At 38.8% G+C, this 18,667-nt stretch overlaps 1 pseudogene across 1 annotated transcript in view; it reads right to left on the reverse strand.

Annotated features, from left to right (window-relative positions):
- The window catches only part of LOC131064624 (riboflavin synthase-like), a 92,860-nt pseudogene extending 74,641 nt beyond the window's left edge, over nt 1–18,219 (reverse strand). Inside the window, exon 1 of the transcript XR_009111301.2 lies at nt 17,504–18,219. The product of XR_009111301.2 is annotated as a riboflavin synthase-like (transcript). The remainder of the gene's footprint in view (nt 1–17,503) is intronic.
- Nucleotides 18,220–18,667: the final 448 nt, after the last annotated feature.

An 18,667-nucleotide genomic window follows, 5' to 3' on the forward strand; every position in this document is an offset into this window, starting at 1 on the left:
AGCTAATGGTATGGATAACGAGCTTCACAATATATCATATGCAACATTCCATCATCTAATCTAAACATTAAAACTAACATAAAAGATTGACTTGAGATGACAAAAGAAACAAAAACACCATAACTTCAATGTTTCATTAATCCAATAGCCAAACAACAACAATTCTTCAAGTCTTTCTCTTGCCAATATTCTAGCACTATTACTCTCTCTTCTACTCTATTGCTATTACTAACATCATTAACATTGCTATTTACCTTTTCAAATGAAATGAGTGGAGCTTATATAGGACTCCCGAATACAATGAAGGGTCGAGATCGAATGAAGATCAAGGGCCAAGATTTTGCCACCTAAACCCTAATAAGGGTTTAATACAAATGAAAACCCTAAGATAATCATCATCATGAATCAAACAATAAGAAGACAACATGTGCCAACACGGAAATTGAGGAAGCATCGTCCAATAGGGAAATGAAATGCCAAGTGGAATCATAACAAACTTTCTTCTAGAATTTTGTTTCCTTTCTCCTTCTCCTTCTCCTTTCTGGCATATTCAATGAATCTGGACGTCATACTTTCAACTTCAGAAATTGGAATCTCAAGTAGATTCTTCACACGTTCTTCTAGGTGGATTACTTCATCAAAGACTGCAAGAAGTGTGATCTCCCATCCATGCTCAAGGTCTTTTGTCTTATCAATAAGGAACATAGTGGCATGCATAAGATCCAATTGTTTTTTTGTGATCGGTCCACCTTCTCCCTGAAAGATAACTTTTATCTTGCCCTCCAATTCATGAATGTCCACATCTGTTTCAATTTCCGCCCTTTTGTCAAGAATGATGCACATCATCTCAATTATTTTGTCATGAATAGGATGGATAGTATCTTCGACTTGACTACATCTATTACTCGCATCTTCAAAAAGGAGTTTCTTCATTTGAAGCAAGGTCGACCATTGTAACAGATTAGGAGTTGATTCCTTTCTAATTACCCCTTCTTGTGCCAATATCTATCTAGGTGCTATCCTTATTGCTTGCAATACTGGAATGGTGACGTCCTTAGCCTGAGTGAAAGCATCAACTATCACCATGAGGTTATGAACTATCTCAAGAACTCGAATGGCTCTACCAAGTATTTTCATCATATTTCTTACAAACTCATTAGCTATTGTGAAGGATTTGTTGATCCATGCCTCTAGAAGTTGTGTTGAGTTCGTCATTTTCTCCATATGATCAACTAACTTTGCGGGAAGCAAGGGAGGTGGTGTGGTTGTTGGACTTTGATGTGTCAATGGTTGCTGAAATTGTTGAACACAGTTCCTCCATGCATTCACCTCCTTTTTTAACCTTTTGTTCTTCTCTATTTCGGCCTTTAGCTTCTCATTGACCACCTTCACAGAGTCGGTTGCTTCCTCCATGGCTTGCTCAGAAGTGAGTGGACCTAAATGTCTCCAAATCATATTCTTCTGCCATAATCTCATCTTCGTATTTATCTATCGCTGAAGTGGCAATTTGTATCTTTCTAGAGCCTGCATTATCTCTTATTATTTTAGACATCTTTGGAGCTTTCTTTCTCTCAATGACTTCTTGAGGTCCGTTTAGAAGACTTTCTAAATCAAATGCTTGTTGTTCTTCTTCTTCTATTACTTCTTCAGTAAGCCTCTCTTTGAGCCATTCGGGAATAGAAGATCTTCCTTCCTTTACTTGCACTTCTTTGGGCAATAGTTCATTCCTGGGAGGGAAAGTTACTTCATTATTGTCTCCTTGTTCTTCATCATCACAAATTTGGATATGACGGGCTGGATTTGATGATTCTTGTGACATTTTTCCTTTATCTTGCCTATCATTCTTGTCATTTTGTATTGTAGACTATTGATTCATCTACTTTGTGGACCATGCCTTCATCTATTCTTTGATCTTTGCCTTGATTTTCTTTCTCATGTCTAGAAGAAGCGCTAGGAGGCTGATCGGAATTTGTCTTTTGCTTCTTCTTGGATGCTTCTTTCTTTCCTTGTTCATTCTTCCTTTTTGATCCTTTGGAATGAGTGGTGTTTTCACTGACACTTGCCCTTTCTTCTTCTTTTGTCCTTGTCTCCAAATTGAATGTCATTGTCACATCTTGCTCCTTCAATTTTTGATGTTGAATATCTACCCATCTTCGTGTGCAAGTTAAAACTTGATTCATTAATTCCCTCATATATGTGACTTCCTTTTCATCCCAATCAATCTTTATTTCTTTATCTTCCTTCTCATGGGTAGATTGGATATATCAACCACTATCTTGTGCTTGATCGGTCACTCTATTGATTTTGCATTTCCTGATGAGATCAAGAGGTAGACGGGAGTGCATCTTCTTCTTTATCTCGAAGTCATCTTGTGCGTTCATCCAAAAATCTTCTACTTGAAACACATGCCTATGCTTCCTTCCAGCCATTTCTTCTACATTACCATAGGGATCAAAGTTATCTCTAGAAGAAATTGGTGTAAACAAATAGAGAGATAACTCTGGCTTGACACTTTCAGCTATTTGAAGGGAAGGGCAAACTTCTATTGAATTCCCAAGTGAAATGGAATTAGTGATGACAGCTCCATGTTTGTACCTCAAGGATCTGGTACATGCTAAAAATTGTCTTGTCACTTCGAGAAGTACTATCCTGTCTGTGGGGTAACGTGGCAACATAGAAGGAGGAGAAGGACATCCTTGGATCCTTATATATGTGAATTTGGGAAATTGAATAAACCATGCACCATATTGTTTGACAAGTTATTGTGCCTCCGGAGACAATCTTTGTTGGATTCCACCTTGTAGAGTCCTGGTGATGTGCATCGTGAAAGTATCATTGATTGTTCTATAGTGTTGTTTAGGTGGGTGGTGCAATATTTCATAAGAATCACAAACCCTTATCTCTCTAGGCCCTCTTCCAACTCGGCCTCTATGTGGTAGCCCCGCATATTCATAACTCCTTGCTAGAGAATATATGATATATGAGCTCATGTGGAATGACTTGGTAGGAATCAACCTTCTCAATTGTACATCTAGACAATTACTAATGATTCTTGCCCAATTAATCATTGATTTCCCTTGAATAATTATTTGAATGAAGAAGAACATCCATTTGTCAAAACAAAAGGCTTAAGGAGCACCTATAACTCGGCCAAGCAAGGTGATTAAATCCCTAAACTCCTCTTGAAAGTCAATTCGGTGTGGCCCATTAGGTATCTTGTTTAGATGGGGTCTACTCTTTTGCAACCAATCCCTATTGATGATTGATAGGCATGCATCTGGATCATCTTCATAAATCGATTTGGCCCCTTCTAAACTTCTATAGATCATGTCCCTTTGTTCTGGTAGGTGGAAGGCTTCACTTATGGCCCTTTCTAATAGGTAGGCAAGAACGGTTCCATCCTCGGCCACAATTGTTCTTGAGTGTGAATCATAGTGCTTGGCGCATTCAATCATCAATTCATGACATCTAACTGCAGGGGAGAAGTCGGCTGCCTTGATAATGCCGCTCTCTATTATCCTCTTGGCTATAGGTGATGGTTTGCCAATGTATGGTGCCTCATGAAACTTCTTCACATTGAAGTTCCCAAGATTTGTATCTCCAATGTTGCTCCACCAATCTTGGTCTCCAAGTCATTGCTCTTCTAATCTTCTTTGATGAGAACCTGCCTTGAGGATGATCCGCTTGTCTTAGGCGCTGCCATTGTTTACCTTGAGAAATGCTCAAGTTAGGGTATTGACAAGGTTATAAAAATCAACAACTTTGAGCTTGCAAATCCTTATAAATGAAGATGAAGTACTGATTTAAACCAATCCTACATCATAATGATTCTAATTAAATGCTTCATAAGACTGACCTATCTTACACATGCATCCTATCTTGAATGAATTATGATTTTCTGCCTTTAATCAGACCTGATTTCAATCTTAAAATGCAGTCCTTACCAATTGAATGACTGACACTACTTAATGAAATCACTATTCGAAATTCAAGTCTGATGCCTAATACAAATCTGGGCTGTCCAAGGTGAATTCTATGATGTCCTCATCCTAGTCAGGGCTTTAGAGTTGATGAGTTAGCTTATTTTCTGGACCCTCGTAGGCTAACAGGGTATGGACAGAGGGTCATGGGGACAGTGGATGGAGGATGATGTTCTTTAGTTCAGGGTTGGATTCAATTCAGGCTTCGTTTGAGCAATTTTTGACTCCATTTGAGGGATTTGCCATTTATAGCATTTGGGCTATTTATAGATGGGAAGTTGCTTATTTTTAGACAGGCCCCTGGTCACATGGGTTTTGGGAGCTTTATCTCCAGCTTCTGACGGTTCATCTTTTGGAGTCATATTGAGAGAGATATTAATATTTCAATGAATTACATGCAATATTTAATTAAAGACGTTTATTATAAAGTGACATTGACTTTTTAATAAAATATTTCACTTAAATTTATTTAAGTGACTTATTATTTTTTTCCATAGTTGGGCGCCCATATTAAAAGTGTTTTACCACAATGATATTTTTCTAACCCTAAAAGCAACCCTAATTAAAAATTGTGGGTTTTTGCATAAAGCCCGCCCCTTGAGAAATCAAACTCATTAATTTGTTGATCATTTGATATCTCTTCCTCTCTGGGTTTTGGAGCTTGAGGGTTTCAGACTGGATTCTTCATTGGAGAACGTTTATTCTTCAGTGCATGGTAATGATGAGACTGTGAAAGATCAGTTGAATTGTTGCAGCTGTGGTTGGCTTCATTCAGAAGTCAAATTGGAGGCAAATTTGGCTTCTTACAGGGCAGATCTGTTGTAGGTTTTCTTAGTTACTATTATTGTTGTTAATTTTTTGTGGTTTGGAGGCCTCCTTTCCCAAACACACAGCTTGCTCATTAAATTGGTGCCATCTTCTCTTGTTTGGGCATCTTATTATTAAATAAGAGCAAATCTGAATTGTTTCCTGAAAAAAAACCAGAACTTTGTATGTTGCTGATTTAATCTTTTCATTTCAATAAATTGGCTAAGGACCTACGGGTATGCTTCTAAAATCTCTAGTTTATTGTTTCAGCTGATTATTTCATGTATTATTTTCAATATGTGTTGAAAATTAAGAAACCCCTTCTGCAACTTCTGTCTATTTCTGAAAGACAATCTTTAATAATCAAAAAATACAAAAAAGAATTACAAATTACAGCAGGTTGAAAAATTGAACCAGCAAGGGTTCATCTCAAATTCGCTGATGATAGGGCTTCTTGCTTGAGCGAATTCGCTTCTTCTGATCTTCAAATGACAGAATTCGCCTTCTCCAAATGACTAACCCTGCAATTAATGGTGAAGTTTGCCTTGTGTACTGATTGAAATTCGCTAATGTTTGATGAAGTTCGCTGTTTAATTGAAGAAATTCGCTGACCTGCTGACAAAATTTGCTGATAGAGAGGAATTGTGTTTTGATTTGATGTAAAACTGATCTTTCAACCTCTCTTATATATGCGACTTAGGGTAGAGGTGCGTCTTTTGGGATGCAAGGCCGACTTGGTTTAATGTAAACAAAATGTAAATTGTCTTTCTTGATGCTGGCCGACTTGATAGATCATAGTTCTCCTTTTACCAATTCGAAATTTGAAAAAGTTTAAGCGCCCAAAAATGCTTGTCTTGTTGAATTTCGCTTTAGGTCTCTTGCAAGGTACACATAATTCGCTTGAGATGGTGAATTCGCTCTATGTCCTTTCCAAGGACAGGACCTATAATGTCATTCGCTCTCTATCCCTTGGAAGGACAGGCCCTATAACAAAATTCATCCTCTGTCCCTAGTGTTAGTGAACAGATTTGTCCTTTCTTAAAATGATCAATTTTAAACTCTGTCGCCTTCTTTTAAAGACAAGTGTTCCACTAAACAGTTGGGTAAGTGTTGTATAAACCACTTCCCTCTGAATTTTCCATAGGTACAGCTCCCTATTTCAGTTATCCAAGGAATAATTTAATTAATTTTATTTGAGCAGTAGCTTTTAACCTGAAAGCATGTAAGCTGCCTACTTCATTCTTGGATGAGAGGCCAATATTTCACACGTATTTCTGAGAAAAACAATCTTTCTAATCTTTTCAATACAAGAGATGAAAGTAACTGAATCAAAGTTCAAAACACCATTTCCACAATTCCAATAAGGAACGAACAGATAAGAGAAACCGAATCTGTTCTCAAACACGAATCTTTTCTAAAGAAAACAAACACTCAAAGGAAGAAGTACCAAAAAAATAATAATTTTCTGCAATAGAAAGGTCATTACTGTTATTTGATTAGATAAGCATATGCAAAGATATGTGTCTACACAGATTCAAAACCCACAGATTTTCCTTCTCCCAAAAACAGTATGATCTTTGTATATATATATATTCTTATGCGACAAAGGCACGATAATACATCTATAAATCTTTTTCCATTCCAGATTTAAAAGTCTAATTCTTCCTTCTACCGAACAGAAAATTCACAAAACAGAGGGAAAACAAAAAAAACTAACTAAAATTTGTCACCAAATCTAACCGCCTTTCTATCTATCTTTCCTTAATTTATAGTTTTTAGAACAGGGGAGGTCTCCCTGAAAACTCGACCTCCCCCAAAACAGTTATGAAACCAACGAGATGTATTTTTGGGACAGATGTCCCGAAGTCTTTGCATAGACATGAGAAATTACAAAAATAAAGGAAACCGGGCCTAGATCAATGCATTATGTCGCTTTCCCATCATCATCATCCTCTCCGCTTTCGCGGGCGTCGTGGGCGGTTGTGAGTTCCTGAATAATAGATTGGTTTGGAACCTTTATCGCATTGAGCTTTGCCTTCGCCGCCTCCTTATTCCACTGGTGCTTCACCATCTTTTCGGCATGTTTCGGCAACTGATCATTTCCAATGAAGGTCATGGACTCAATCCTAGCCACCCTTGTTATATCTTCCGGAATGAAATTACCCTTGGCTTTGATTTTCTCCATGTTTATCCGGAAAGCCCTGATTGCATCCTGTGTGTTCAACCCGCAAATTCCCAATTGCCAATCATGGTCAGGGTTGACCACCTTGTTATCATTAACTATACTGCACTGGAGATCCTAGAGCTCATAAACAGAGGTCTTAGCGTCAGAGATCGGAGACTTGAAGGTAAGCACCCGCCACATTATGGTTTTCTTCAGCACAAAGAGCTGACATTCATCCGCTACTAGTTTGATTGAGTGTTCCGTCAGAAACCTGGTAACTCCATATTCTTCTATTTTGGCGAACAAAGGCAAGATATTCTGCCACTTGTGTTCCTCCTTCTCCCATGGCACAAGCTGATTTTGAACTTCAGCGATAAGACTCTGTATCTCGTCACATAACTTCCGGGAGTCGGTCATATACTTCTCCCCATCCTTGACTATTCCCTCAATCCATTTCTCCACGGCTTCTGCAATACTCTTGGCCCGTTGAACTTGACTCATTAACTTTTTATTTTCTGGCAAAGTTGGGTCGAAGTTCTCTATAGCATGAGATATTGGGAGTGCCCCAAAGTGTAATGTCCCCACCTTTTTAGCATCTCAGTGGAGTTCTTAGCCTTTACATTCTCCGAAGGCTAAGTGGAGAAATAAGGAGAAATTGATTAAATTAATTTCTTATTAAGTCATTAAATAAAATAAAATAAAAAAAGGTGACTTTATATTTAATTAATTTAATTAAAAGTGACTTAAGTGATTTATTTAAATATTTTAATGTTATTATAAAGTTATAAAGTAACTTTATAATAATAAAGTCACTTTAATATTATAATGTGTGAATATGTCTTTAATCCCACATTGGCCAAGAAAGTGTTCGAGCTCTCATAAGAAAGAATAAAAAGGGACTTAAGAGCTCATTTTATATCATCCATCTAGAGAATTGATATTTGTTTGTTATGAACTTGGGAGAAGAAGCCAAGGGTTTCTGATTCAGTCAGCCATTGGAGAGCGACAATTCTTCAGTGTTGCAACCATTTGAGGTGGTGAAATATCCACTGAATTTGGCATTTCAGGAGAGCTTCATTATGGAGTTCTATTTGGGCTTTAAAAAGAAGGGAAGACATCTAGGGTATGCAGATTTTCGAATATATATCAATTGCAGACCTACAGTTTCATTTGGCAGCCATTAAAAATCAAAATTGAAGCAATCATTTCAAGATACAATTGCTGCTACAGTACCCGCGCTACAGCAGACGCTACAGTACTCATGCTACAGTATACGCTACAGTACTCGCGCTACAGTAATCCGTGAATAGTGAAACGCTACAGTGGCGTGAATAGTGACGTGCTACAATACTAAGAAATCAGGCATTTAATTGGCAAATTATTCGTAGCTACAGCAGGAACGTGTTTAATTGGCAGTCCATTGAAGAGTGGAGACCATCATTTGCAGCAAGCATTTTACATATCAGGTTCTCTAATTTTGCTGTCATAAGTTTTGGAAATTACATGTTATACCTTTGTAACTATTTGGTGTAAGAATAACTAATAAAAACTTCATTATGCTGCTGCCACATAATTTCTAGTTTGCATGCCAAGTGTTTGATGATTTGTCAAGCAGCTGTAGTTGTTATTTTTAGTTACTTATATGCATCAAAATCAATTGGCATATCATTTCTATGACATTGTTAGTCAATCTTTCATGGTTAGAGGCATTCAAAACATTAATTGCAGTGTACAAGACCCAAACAATACAAACAGAAAACTCATAACAGCAAGTACAGACTTTGCAAGACAAGTGTTTGACAAAATTCCCAAGGGTAGAAATCAATGATTTAAGGGCAAAGTTAGTAAGGGTTCTTACACAAAGCAACCAATACTGTCGATGAACTAGGCAAGAACATTTATGTGTCGCTTTAGCTCTCTCTTTTCCCGCCCATCTTTCTCCAATCTGGTGAGCATTTTCTTTGCCGATACCTGGAAGAAATGATTGTCTGAGTCTCTACTCATATTTCCCAGTTCCACCTTCGTGATCTCAAAATCATCGGGGCTCGCTTCCTCATTTTCGTCCTTGGGTTTGTATGAGGAGATTTTAGCGATCCATTTTCCAGTTCCTTCATCATTGTCCAGGCGGGCGGCGGTTTTGAACCTTTTCGGCTTGGGGCTCTTCTCTGTGTACTTAACGACCATTTCTTGAATTGGAATAGTCACAGGAAGAAAATTCCGCTTTCTGTTCAGCGAAGTAGTCAACCACTTAGGAGTTGCACTGGAACTGGTTGTTCCTTCAATCGCTTTGGAAGGTGGTGTCATAGCCACGGTCACCGTATGAGAATCCAAGGCATTAGCGACATCACTATCTAAGTCTTCAACTTCAAATATTTGGGCATCAAGAATCGTATCTTTCACCCCTGTATCCTTTGCTTGATCCATCTTTCTTTGAGCGGCACTTCGGGAACGGGTATGCTGAGGAGTACAGAAATCCAAAGCTGAATTAGACCTATGTCTAAGCTGGGGCGGCTTGTTATCTTTACCTGCATGAACAGGCATAAAAGCATTGTTAGAAAGACGCTTTGGTGAACATAGAGGGACCTCATTACTTCTCGCAGAATTAGACTTAACGCCTAATTTCGCTGCTTTCTTCCTGGCAACCCACGCTGCGGTCCTTTCCAAAATTCCTTTGGTCCTTAACTGTATATCATCTTTCTCTTCCTCATCCCAGTCAATTGGAGGCATTTCAATTTCTGCACGGGCTAAGTATCCTGGTTCGAATAGCTCTAGATAATCCTCTTCGAGCCCCTTAGTGTCCAACTTTACCTGTAATGAAACGACTTTTTCTAACACCATCCTCATATTTCCCTTTTTGAAAACCTCAAGCTCATCACTACAGTCTTCCCAAAAGTCTTCTAATTGTGGCATTGGGAGGTATGGCATTAGACCAAGACTTCGAGAAAAACCCTTATTATCAAAACCTTTCCTTTCAGGATACAAGGAAAAATTGAAATTCCTGAGATCTGCTCCAATACTCAAAGTGTCGGACATCGAACTGCAGGACAACACGCCCAATTGGATGGGAAAATGACCCACCCATTTATCCCTGGGTTGTGCCTTTTTTATTACAAAAGTCAGCTGCCTACATATCTCCACCAGAATAAAGCAATCTAAACAAAAATGAGGGAGCTTGAAAGGCTCATCTTCAAAACCGCCTATCCTTATTTAACAGAAGCGTGGAAACTAGATATAGAAACTGCCAAACCTCTTTATCAATGTCTGCGCATCCTCGGAGATTCTTTTGGCTTTCATATTCTTCAATTCATGGCACAAGTCGCTCAGAAAAGCATTGTGCACCCTTCTGAAATCCTACAAGGCCTTATCCTTTTGCAACATGGGATAGAACTCATACACGGGAACATCCTCCTCAGTGAGCTGTTTTGGTATTCCAACTAACTCCTTAACACACGCCAAGCAATACAAGAGATACAAAGACATAAAGAAGTTCTATTTGAACTGTTTAGCCATACTCAGTTGTTCTCTCATTGAATCAGCAATCAATTCAGCCCAATCAAGATACTACTTCCCTTCCAAAACCAGCTGCACGTAGCAATAAATCCAGTCGTCGAAGCTGTAAGCTTCAGCAGACCCTCTGGCCCGGTGCAACAAAAGCATAACATCATGAATGTGAGGCAACATGTGATTCTTATTAGGATTCTTGGGTAACTGGTGCAAGAGCACCCTTCCAAACTCTTTCTCTTTCTTTGTTTTGTTGGTGTTATGCTTCTTTAGAAGACATTGTACATGAATAAGAGCCATGAGCTCATGTGTACTAGACTAGGTCCTAGTTTTAGGTCCTTAGTGTTTTTGTTGTGATTTCTTGTGCAGGAGAGGTTGAGTGTGCCTGGAATGTGTGTTAGGCCTTATTGACATGTTGATGTCCTTAGGATAGCCCAAAATAGGCTGAGGAGTCATGAAAAGCAACAATGGCAAAGTTGCTCAAAAGATGCAAAAGTTGCATGACAACTTTTAAAAGTTGTCAAGCAACTTTTCCACCCAAAATGGTCATAGACCCTTGTTGTGCGTGGAGAGCCCTAATTTTGGCACACCGACCGAGGTATGGGTGGTATAAGATGTTGCAAACCCTAATTGGATGGGTTGGACGTCAGACATTGTATGGCCCTAGCAAAAAAGACCAGACTGAGACTGTAAAACTGTTACCAGTCAGTTTGAATGAAGCAACCAAGCAAGTTAATGGATTGAGATACGTCCAAAACTGTGTGGAATGTCTTTCATGGTGTAAATACTTTCATTTCAAGCAATTAGTTTAGGTGTTTACTTGCAGATTGAGTGTGTTTGTAAATAGTTTGTAAATTGTCTTCTTACTGTCCAGTTTTGGACAAGATTGTGTAAATGGCTGCATAACTCCATTCCCCGTTGTGGAACCACCATGAAACCATGGGGAATGAGAGTGCAGACCTTGTACCATACTGCAAAACAAGCAGGGCCCTTGAAAATCCAAGGAGGCCATCAAGAGACCCAATCCTAGGCGAGACTGAACAGTGCCTGGCTAGGAGAGGTTAAGTTGCAGAGGTCTTGGAGAGCAAGGTTGGATAGAGGAAAGTACACCCTTTGGAGGAGGTGTAGAGGAGTGTTTGAAGCATCATTGGTGTGAAGGAGGAGCCTCCACCAATCCAGACAAGGTGGCTAAAACACAAAACACTCACTATGACCCAGGCAGACCACAAAACCCTTAAAAACCCCAAAATTCGCCCAAGGCACTGTACGGCCACTTGGAGGCCCAAAACCTAGAAAATCCTTGAGCCCTTGCCAATTGAATGGTAGTCTATTTAGGGAGTTTGGGTTGTGTAAGCATCATTTATGAGAGAAAGCCCTAAAGGACCGGGTAGGAGGCCTAATTGGTCCTATTCCTTGTAGCCCTGTTTTGTAAGCAAAAACACAAAACAGTTAAATCAGTAGAAAGGATGAAGGTAGCAACTTCTTGGGGGCACATGGAGGGATGTGAAACATGGTTTAAGACCTGATTTAACCTTGCTAAGACCTTGGAAGGTGTGGAACAAGCCTAGCCCTTATTAGCCATAGTAAGGGGTTTGAAGTCTCATGAGAAGGTGAGACCTTAGGAGCAGCATAGCAACTCATTGGTGGGTGGATTGGGCAAGGTCAGGGGATTCCTCAAGCAAAGGAAGTCCTAGAGACCCTAGGGTGTGAGGAGAACACTAGGTGATCCAAGGAAAGGATCCAGGAGCATAGACTAGGCTAGTTTATCCCAAGCACCATCCCATCAGTAACCTGGAACCACCTCTTTGAGGAACCTTCAACCAGAATTTTGCTATGTTGTTACGGTGTCCGGTTCTGTCCGTGTTGAACTCAGTGATTGACTGAGCAGGGGAAAAGTTGGAAAACTGGTAATCAGGTATCTTGAAGACGGAGGAAATTACTTCACAATTTATGGCAAGAAAGGTTTCACCATTGTCTCTCCTAATAGTCTCAGAGACTGGGTCATATCTAGCGATACATTCCTGAATCAATTCTGGGCAAGGAATGGCTGGGGGAAAAGCTATCGCTTCTATGAGACCGCCACTCAAAATCTCCACACCAAAAGATTTGTCAATTCCCTTGAACGCCCTCTCTTTTAAAACCTCAAGATTTTCCCCTTTAAGGTCGGTATCGCTAACTATGGGTTCAGTACATGCGAGGCTAAAAACATTCCCGAACAAATGCAGTGTGGACTTCATAATTCAAAGCAATATGCCTTAATTGGTTGCAGCAAACCTTTCTATGAGAGAGAAAATGCAAGTAAAAACTACTGGAGAGAACAAGAAAAGGACTCACCTTCACAGTTGAACAACCAGACGACGACTAGCAGCAAACAAGACTCCTATCCAGGAAAAACAAAACCGCAGCAACGAGGAACAAATGCAGAGCACTAATAATCCTTCATACCTTATAGTGAGGGCAATGATACGGAACCATTGAATGCAATAATTCTAAATGTCAGTTTGAGTGTGTTAAGTTTGTGGATTGGACCTCGCACGCATGCATTGAATGCATGGGGGCGTTTTTGAAGTAACCGCCAGTTCTCGAAATGATTACTTACTTCGAAAAGCCAAGGATTGACGTCACTGAAGACATGGTTCACCTTCCTCATATTTGGCAATAAATGCAGCATCAAATCATTTAACCCGCGGGACCCACCAACTTCGTACACATATGAACATCCTGAACAGACTTCATTAGCGTTCAAGTAGTTCAAGATGTACACTGCGCTCAAGGAAAATCTTTGCCGAGAAAATTAATTATGCCAAGCTGCTGACCATTTGTGCTATATTGAACATGTTGAACACGTTTGAACCTCTTGAACTTGGTTCAATGAGTTCAACGCCCGGAGAGAAATGAAGTAACATATTACCGAACAAGAAACTTTTAAAGAGCCATTGCAAGACACTTGAAGAAAATGTTAGAATGAAAACCTCCCTAAACACCTAGGAACCTATGGAACCTAAATGAACCTATTGAACCCGGTTCAAGATGGTTCAATGTGTTCACAGGGTTCAACCAATTACTAAAATTCGACCTTTTTGATTGAAAGATGATTCACAAACGTACTAAGGGCTTTAACCAAGGCGTTACAAGAAAGACACGGACTCTGAATGGAAAAAAAAAATTATTAGGATGACTCGCTCTTGTCATGAGGAATGAATAACGCAGTAACACCTAGCAAGGACAGGTCCTATAATTGAAGTTCGCTCATTGTCCTTTGCAAGGTACGCCATCTTCAAATCAGCTTGCTTTATGACCTTTGGAAGGACAAGGTCGATGTAGGTATTTCGCTCCATGTCCTTAGCAACGACAGGACGTATGTGATATTTTCGCTCTATGTCCTTGACAAGGACAAGACTCATGATGATATTATTCGCTCCAAGACCTTTCTAAGGACAGTTTCAAATGATAAAGTTAGCTCTTTGACCACGGTAAGGACAAGGCATGATTCTAAACAAAGCTCGCTTTAAGACATATTCAAGTTCGCTCTAGACCATTAGCAAGGACAAGGCAAGTAGTTCGCTCTAGACCCTCAGCAAGGACAAGGCAAGGTGATAATTTCGCTCCATGTCCTTTGGAAGGATATGACCTACAATGCCAAATTTCGCTCCAAGACCTTTCTAAGGACAAGACTCAAAATATAATTCGCTCTATGACCCTAAGGAGGACAGACCCTATAACAAAACTCGCTTCATGCTCTCTCCAAGGATAAGGTCTAAAAGATTCATTCCAAGTCGATGCAAGGTACATGGTTAAGTGAAGAAGTTCGCTCAATGTCCTTTGGAAGGGCAAGGTCAAGATAGGTATTTCGCTCAATGTCCTTTCCAAGGACAAGACTCAAAATATAATTCGCTCACCGTCCTTTGGAAGGACAAGGTCAAGGCAAGGACAAGACTTACTAGTTCACCTTAGGATCTTCACAAGGACATGGCTTGAAACTTACCACTTCCTTTTACCTCATCGATTTGAGCCTTAAGTTTTCCAATTTCTCCACATGAAAGCATCACCAATTCGGGCCCTAAGAACACCTATAGAGGAAAGTCGCTCTGTGACCTTCGGAAGGACGGGACCTAAAACAAAATCTCGCTCTAGGACCTGAGCAAGGTACGGATCGAGGCATTTAAGTAAATTTCAGTCCAATGACGGTTTTTGATGAAAGCTTTGTTCTCAAATTGGGGCAAGATAGGTGACCTTATGGATGACTCTTCACTTGACTCTTTGCTTAGCTTATTGAATCGTGAGTCCTTCATCTACTAATCAATTCTTTGCAATGCTTGAAAATCCATTCTACTCCACACTAGAAAAGAGCATAGAGAGAGACTACTGCTAGAGAGGGCAAAACCTAAAAAAAAGGGGGGTCCCCATCTTGATGGGGCGATGTGTGATGTGGTCATAGCAGAACCTTGGAGTTGTCTCATTTGATCGCGAAGCATAGAATTTGAGAGACTTTAGGTATTTTAGGTATTTTATTCTCTGTTCGAATGTGCCTAAAAAACACATCAACGGGGTGTTGACCAACTAGATTTCATTTCTGTGTTCGAATGTAATTTTTGGCAATATTCGCTCTAGATTTCATTTCTCTGTTGTTGTAGGTGTTTTGGGTATTGTGACGACTCTTTCTCTTGTAATAAACAAATTCATATGATTTATAGAAGTTACAGGAGTTTCAGTTGCTTTTCATATATTATTAGTGTCAATTTGCAAGCAAACTTAAATTTGTTTGGCATTATTTTCAGACCTGATATTGCTTACAAAACCATTATATGGCTATTAAAAATGTATTTTTTAAAGATAAAGACTTCTTCAGAGTCTCGATACACCTACATCCGATCACCATGGGAGGGATGTGATGCGGTGGCCATGATAGCAAGTGGCAGTTGTTGGAAATATTGTTATCATTGATGTCAAAGGAGACCAGAATTGCGCTGGCCCTCTTTTGAGAAAATTTGATTTAATGTTAAATGAGGCCTCCTTCAAATGGGCTGACTCCCTTAATGTCATCGCTCAACTTAGGAAGAACTAATATAAAATTAATTTATTTATTTGATATGCTGGCCGACCCTTGGCAAAATTAAATTAAAATCATTACTTTCAAAGATGGCTGACCCCCTTTGAGAAGGCCGACCTTATTGGGTGAAGATGCCAAATGGGAAGATGAAGAGTTCATTTAGAAGAATCCACACTTGATTTAGCCTTGAGAACAATGCCTCTCGGAAGAGGGGGCATGCTACACCCTTAATCATAGAGTATACATATGGTTATATATAGTCGGATTGTGGCTACCTTAACTCCTGATAAAGTCACAATATCATTATTATATTGTTATTTAGTTATTTAGGTCGGCCTAGGTGATATCATAGGCATAAGTAGGATGTATATATAGGAGGTAGTGAGTCTTATTCTATGATCAGATTGTGAGGTGTGTTCTCATTGAGGATATTTGGAGGCTAGCCCCCTTGAAGTGGTTTGTCATTCTCAGCTATTATAAAGAATTTGCAGCATATTTCATATTATCTTCCTCTTTTATGCAAGTTATTTCACGAGGAGTCGAAGGAATAAGTTTTCACATGGGCATGGTGATTTTTCTTCCATGGAAGCTTTATATGATATGCAAGCAAAGAAAGGCCCTATAGAGTGGTGGTGGAACCATGGAGGTGAACCCTTGAATTGCAATCACGTGCACTAAGATTGCTCTCACGAGTAGCCAGTTCTCATCTTGTGAGAGAAATTGGAGTGCTTATAGTTTTATTCATTCACCAAAGAGGAACCAATTAGGGTCGAAGAAAGCAAAGAACCTTTTGTGCATTCATAGCTCACTTCATCTTCTGTCTTGTGTGGATCCTAGATACAACAAAATTTCACCTAAATGAGACGTTACAGCTATGGTGGATGAAGTGGTTGAAGCAAATGACCTTAGTAATTTAACTCTATTTCTACTGCCAACAAAGGAACCTAAGTTTGAGAGTGTTGAGTATTTGGAGAATATCATAGATTGGGACTTTGATATGGATGACCATGACATAGAAGTGTAGACAATTGATTTCTGATTTTTGTTTTTTGTTTGCATAGAAGCCTATCAAGCTATCAAGATTTCTGAATTTCAATATGTTATCTAGTACTAAATATGTAGAGTAAATTGTGAACTCTTTGACACAATGACAGTTGTCATTTGACATTTGTGTATTTAAACTTTAAAGTTAATGTTAAACTTTACCACTGTTCTTGTTTTGAAAGTTCAAAGTCATGATATTTTTCTATAAATTACACAATTATATTAAAAAATGGTGTCTCCAAATACCCCCATCTCCTATTTTCAAAAGTAGATATACTAGTAATTGTACCAGTCGCCCGTAGGAATACCAATACTAGTCTCCGAGCAACCTTGATGATATCATGTTTAACATCCAAGAAACATGATATATGTTAAAATTAAAATGAATATAGCACAAATTCCGCATCTAACTTGAAGGAGACCCAGTTTAAAACCGGAAAAATGACAAAGTGTTGAAATTAGATAAGCTAACTCTACATCTACATCCATCTTGACTAAGCCCCAGATGTAAAAAAAAACCCACATAAATTTGGATAAAATATCACATAAATACCACATCTGATTTGCTAGAACCCAAGGTTCAAACCTCAAGGAGACACAATAAGAAATGTTGAAATTTGATCAAATAACACAAAAAACAATATCTAAATGAATGGAAACCCAGGTTTAACTTTTACGACACAGTATTTATAGAGTAAAATAATAAATAAATATAACATATAACATCTAACTCGTTTGGTGCAGTGTACCTTAACTGAAGCAGGTAAAGTAAAGTCTCAGGTGAATTTGTCAAAAGAGATACTCTGCGTTGTGGCAATTAAATCCAATATTATTTCAAACAAAATAATGAATAATTTAAGAACAAGTAAATGAACCCAAATTCAACTCGTAAAAACATAATAAAATATTATTTCCAACAAATAGATAAATAAATTTAAAATAGACAAAAAGGCGTACCTAGGGAAGTTTTTCTGAGGGTTTCAGGGGACAAACCCACTGTAAATGAGTGTGAATTGTACCTTGTCACAGTCAGACATGTACCATTCACAGCGATGCTATCCCCCAACTTCATGTCTTCGACAACAAAGTTGGATTCTATTGTCATTTCAAAACCCTCTTTATCTACAGTCCCTATCTCCTCAACCTTTCCAATCTCTTCAACTATTCCAGTAAACATGCAGCTGATACCTGCTTTCTTTGGACTGTTCTAGAATATTGTTTGGGTTTGATTCTTTTGCATCAATATAACCAACTGCTGCTGAGTCCACAATATTTAGTTATTGAAAATGACGAAATCTTAATGCATCGTTGTTCAGATGAAAAACCAAAGCTCGTTAGAGAATGACGTTTTTGTGAGGAAGATAAATAGGTGGACTTGAGGCTCCGTATGGAAAAGCTCAGAGAGCCGCAGGCCATTTTTGCTCTAATGCCGATTATCTAATGCTGGTAGTGTTTCAAATATTTTTCCACCCGTCTTCTATCGTCGACAGCGTTGCGAGTATTTTGCATAGCCGAGTCTCTTATTTGGTAAAAATGAATTTTGTGAATTAAGTATTTTTATGAGGCGGCCCCCGTCTCCATCATGTGGACAGCATCCGGCTTTGTGTTTGCAGTTTGTTTTCAGAAAAGGCAACCTAAAAGCCAAGCCTTGATTCAGAATTAAATCTTTCCAAACTTTACGGTACTTTATTCAATGGAAATGTGACATGTTGCATTCTTCCTTCACATTTACTAGTATATAATGGCATTTCAGTAATAATAGGGGAGAGGATCTATTAGTTGAGTCTACTATAATAAGCATTGTTGATTAATATTCATATTTGTTAATTAGATGTTCAATTTTTTTTGACAACATTGCATCAATAGTTGTGACTTTAATACCCATAATTGAATGAAATGTACCCTTAGTTGTAAAAAACAACCAATCATGTGATGCCACATCAGCTGCATAAGTATGGGACCCCTTATGCACAACTATTGGTCTCACATTTTTGGGGTTTTTTGGACACCTTGGCAAAAACAATGTTAATGTGGCATCATATTTGATGATGTGGCCCTAAAACCTTAGTTATAAGCAAGGGACTTGCCAAATAAGTTGTAAAATGTTGGGAGCGATTTGAA

This window comes from Cryptomeria japonica, chromosome 9 (assembly GCF_030272615.1).
Source record: "Cryptomeria japonica chromosome 9, Sugi_1.0, whole genome shotgun sequence".
Lineage (NCBI taxonomy): Eukaryota > Viridiplantae > Streptophyta > Pinopsida > Cupressales > Cupressaceae > Cryptomeria > Cryptomeria japonica.